A 5,367-nucleotide genomic window follows, 5' to 3' on the forward strand; every position below is an offset into this window, starting at 1 on the left:
AGCAAAGCATAACAAAAATTTTACTTTTTTTTAAAAGTACATACATATATATATATATAAAAGTAAATAAATAAACTATCTACGCTAACTGCCCACGTAAAAGAAAAGTTGAAAAGGAGCTTCTCTTTTTTACTCTGCATTTCCCTTTGACCTATATCCCTTGTTCTCGAAGACGAAAAACGAAAGAAGGATTCAGTTTGAAGAGAGCAAGAGACGAAGTTAATCTGAAATGCATGGGGGGCGAAATGACTAAGTACAAACAATTCCTTTTTCTTTTTTTTTTTCTTTCTTGATTCCAATCAAGTAATAGTAATAAATAAATTGTTCTTCCTTTTTTTTTTTTAATAATTGTTTGAGCAGTTGGAGTAGTAGGGTGGCTGAGAGGCTGCTGCTGTTCATTGCCCGCTTGTTAATTTTAACACCATTTATCATGTTGGCATTCAGTATATACTGTAACATATTCAGTCCCTCCTATACGCTTACCATTCCGATGACTGACCTTGTATATTACTCCACCTATTTCCGTATCTACTACATAAAACGAAATCCGTAAGTTCTTTTTTTTTTCTTTTAATTATAACCTTTTTTTTATATTTTACAATTCTTTTTTTTCTTGGTTTGGATTATTTGTTAGAATCGATCTTGAGCTAAATCTGTTCTGCTTTGATGCTGATTGTTTCTTTTTTCTTTCTTGTGCTCCATTTTGCGTTATTTAAAATATATGAAATTGGTGTGCGCTTTTCTTCTACAAAACTCACAATTGCTTTATTGTGTGAACTAGGGGATTACTTCGATTCGTGATGGAATTTGCGCTATCAGTAGCAGTGCTCGGCGTACTTCACATCAATGGGGCATTGCGTTTATTTGATTAGTACCTTATTCTCACTTCTAACTTCTAAGGGGTTTAAAGGGAAATTAATTGTAATTACACTTGGTGAATATTGCAGGGCTCCCCTACAGCCTCCAATAGTTTGAAGCTAAAAGAGTGAGGAAGATGAACAGCCGTTTTGCTTTTCAAAAAACCCTAGTTTGTAAATATGCCTCAACTCTTTTAACTATCTTGTGGAGGAAATGTTTGATATGATTCACATTTTGTTTTGGCTCATTATTGATATCATTCAATTGATTGGATGTATCATAGGATCTGATCCTTTCTTCAATTGAGTAACAACACTATAATAGGTTTTATGGAATTACATTCTTTTTAAATATTATTGGTACAATTGGTTAAATTGATTTTTTTTTTAATTCTTAATGTATATTAAAAGTTTTACGTTTTTTAATAATTAAAATGGAATAATAGATTGAATATGACCAATTTAACCATCAAGTAACATTAATTTTCATTAAAAAAAAACATATTTTAGGTTGGTATTTTTTTGTTGTTTATGATTATGTAAACAGAAAGAATATTATTTGATACATAAATGTTGGAGGTTTTTAACTTCGAGGTTAAAACATTTCTATGTGTCCCATTTATTTATTATTTATTTATTTTTAAATATCAATTAATGATATGTGATGGCATTTTATTCATGTTTGTGAAATTAAAAAATTTTACTCTCTATCAAATAATTATCTTAAATATAATTAGGAATGAAAATTATTTGACACATGAAATGATTTACAAATATAATTTTATGATGTTAATCATATTTAAATGTGTCATAATATATTTATATTATTTTTATATTTATTAAATAAATTTTATTTATGTTCCCTTATCTTATAATAGTTTAATTTTTCAATTTTCTTAAATAGCATTGGAACTTGGAAATAGGAGAGAGATTAAGCTGAATTTTTCGATTGGTTGGATCGATTTTTAGGACGTGATCGACTATTTTCAAATTTAACTGATTAATTGACTGATATAAGTCTTAATGGATCTAATTGAGCTAACTTAATATTTTTCGATTTTGTCAATTAAATTTATTAACCTACTTTTAGTTGTTATGTTTCACTAATAAAATTAATCATATATAAAAATTTATTTCCAATGAAATTAAGTTGTATTAATCAAGAAACGAGACAATTCTTGATTACAAAGTGTTGATACATAATATCAACAGAAGTGGAGAAGGAAAGGGGTAGTGTCGAAGGAGGTTGGTTCACTTATTTTAGGCCAAGAGCCGAATAGTGGAAGTACTCAAGATGACTGCTTAGCTTATTAGAGATTTGTGTAGAGAGGATTCCCCCTACTAAGCGGTATCTTGAAGTATTTGTAGGAGTAGTGAGGGCCCAATGGAGGGTCCATAATAGGTTAGGACTCAACCGAGTCCAAATTGTGGTATGGATATAACAATAGTCCCATTCAGTCTAGAGGTAGGTTATAAAAGTGATTGTGCCTTGAGACTATTCGCAAAGTTTCCTCGTCTTGTAGTTGTTGCAAATGAAATAACAGGTGGTCAGTTGGAATGGTTTACCTTTATAAGGAGAAGATTTTCCCTTGATGAAAGGAAAGTATGGGAAAATGCTTCCATTTTGAAATTTCCAAAAACTTCAATTTGTAGTTCGATGGGAGGTACAATTATCTTTAGGTGGTCTCCACTTCAAGGAGAGCGCATTTGCTAATAGAGGATGGCTTAACGAAGGCTCCAATTAGGTGATAAGGATAGACGATCATTTCTCGCTGGTGATATGAGGCATGCAGGTAGTCGATCACTTAGTGACCTTTTGGTAGGGGCGGAGGGTCACTTGCAGGTTTCTTTTTGGTTTGCTTCTCATGTTGCCACGTGTCCTAGTTAGGTGGTGGGAAAACAATAGTCCCCCCAATTGAGAGGTAGTTTATAAAGTGACTGTGCCTCAAGAACATCCTCAAGATGTCCTCGTCGGTCATAGTTGTTGCTAATAAAGTAGCAAGGTAAAGGGTACAATTTGTCGGTCAAATGACTTAGGAATATACAATACCTTACGAGGCAATTAAATTCATGCCTACCCCCTTTAATAATTCGCTTTGCGGATGGTATTTCTATTCATAGTTAACTTATAAATTTCGTTTTGTGATTTAGCAGGTAGATGGTCATTGGCTCGACAATCCGAAAATGTATGACATAAACTTGAGTGGTGCAGTTGTCAATTAGAGGATCCGAATTTATACGACGACGATGTGACGTATATATATCGTGGGTGAGATTATTAGAAAATGTAAAATAGAGGATGTTCAAGCCATCCATTGGTAATATAGAATGTAAGAGATGCAACCCATTTATTGATAATATAAAACATAAGAAAATGCATACTATCCGTCGGCGATATAAAACGTAAGAAATGTGTAAGGCCCGTTGTACATAAGAAATGCATAAGGCCCATTAAAATGTGAGCAAGAAGACTATTCATTATTATAAATATAGTGTTTGGCCCTAGTTTTTGGAACAACCGGTTTTCAGTGGTACCAAAAACGATGGTTTCGGAACCCCTTTTTTAATGATTGAGCCCGTAAATATTATTATTTAATATTTACAATTTAATTATAATATTATATGAATTGTGGTCTGATGAATTTGCTAATTGGAAAGTTAGTCAAGGTATGTGTATTGACCTTAAAGTCAATGGTTTTCGAAAATGCGATATAAGGACCTTGTTCCCGTAAACCAAACCCGTAAATATTTTATTAAATATTTTTGAAGTTACGATATAGGTGATTTGAATTTTGGATAGGTAATTTTACCGGATTAGTGACTAATTAAGGTATAAGGACTAAATCATAAAAAACTATAAAAGTTAATTATTATGAATTTTTTTAATTGTATAAGGACTTATAAGGTAAATAAAAAGGCCTAATATGGCGTGTAGACCATTTTAGGAACTTGTATGGAGGGTTGGTGAAGGATTTTATATTTTATAAAGGTTAAATTTTAGTTAAATATATTAGAAAAAGTAGAAAGTGGAGAGAACGAGAAAGCATTTTATTCTCTTTTATCTTCACCACCGAAACACCATAGCCAAACCTTGAAGAAGAATCGGTCAAGGGCTTCCAACTTTATGCTTAATCTGGCTCGTTTCTTGTAACTTTAACTCCTCTGCAAATAGAGACATGGAACAACATTCTTGTTCTTGAACATGCAGTCACCCAATTAGTTTAATCTTAGTCTTAATAACCTATTTCAACTTTCTGGATTTTTGTTTTTGTAATTGTAGATTTTACATTTATCTTTTATGCAAAAAAGAAAATTCAGTTGCCGGGACTTGAACCCGGGTCTCTCGGGTGATAGCCGAATATCCTAACCAACTAGACTACAACGGATTTATTTTGGCACTTTTCTTTTTTACAATTTTGAATAATAAGCTTGGTGCCCCAACAAGTGTTTGGTGTCCCAGCAAAGTGTATACTACTTTAATATATACTAGTTTTCAACTGCCGTGCAATGAACGCGATTTTATGCATTTATTTTTATAATTTTAAAATATTTTCTAATTATATGAGAACAGGTTTAATTTATAATAAATTTCTATTAATTTTAAAAAATAATTGAGAGAATAAAATAATATTTTAAAAGTAATAAAAATGAAAACAATCAATAATAATAATATTAAGTAATTAAATAAAATAATTTTTCATCTAAATATGAGTCATAATACTATTTCACAACACAATAATAAAGCGTTCATAATGTAAATATTATTAAAACAAATAATAGTAAAACTACCCAACATAAAATAATAACTAAACATCTCAAATAATAATGAAAACCATATCTTTTTTGGTGAAGGAAACAAAACTAATTAAATAATGGTAAAACATGATTTAATTATTTAGATGTTATTTTGAATGAAAATGTGTTGGTAATGTATATATATATTTATAATGATAAATATTAGTTTTAATTAGTTTATAATTATAACATTAATTAAGTGATAATTAATTTAAAATAATAAAATTTGAAATCTAATTAAGTGGTAATAATTATTGTATCGATAATGAAAATAATATTTATTTTTTATTATTAATTTATTATTAGCATAATTTTATATTTAAGATTTAATAGAATCTTTCCTTATTTTGTTGATTTTGGAGAGAATACGTTGTAATGAAATTTCATTACATTCATGAGTTTTAACTTATAGAAATGGCTAAGTGGAAATTAATATTAGATTTTAAATAACTATGTGAAATGGTTAATGATAAGGGCAGTTGTGGTTAAATATTAAGAAAATGACATGCCTTCAATAATATGAGGAGAAATAGTATTTGTTTAATGGAATAAGATAAATAAGATTGGATTTGAATTTTATTATTATTCTTTATGAATCAATGTATTTAAGAATTGTCACAGAATATTAAAGAAATAATTAATGAATCTATATATATACACGTGTATATGAGGTTTGTTATAAAACTTTTAAATCGTACAAATGATAAATAATAAG

General features: G+C 29.4%; 1 non-coding gene across 1 annotated transcript; it reads right to left on the reverse strand.

Moving 5' to 3' along the window:
* Positions 1-4,170: 4,170 nt before the first annotated feature.
* TRNAD-AUC (transfer RNA aspartic acid (anticodon AUC)) lies at positions 4,171-4,243 on the reverse strand. The gene has a single exon. It is a non-coding gene; the product is annotated as a tRNA-Asp (tRNA).
* Between the last annotated feature and the right edge of the window lie 1,124 nt (positions 4,244-5,367).

Source organism: Gossypium hirsutum, chromosome A06 (assembly GCF_007990345.1).
Source record: "Gossypium hirsutum isolate 1008001.06 chromosome A06, Gossypium_hirsutum_v2.1, whole genome shotgun sequence".
NCBI lineage: Eukaryota > Viridiplantae > Streptophyta > Magnoliopsida > Malvales > Malvaceae > Gossypium > Gossypium hirsutum.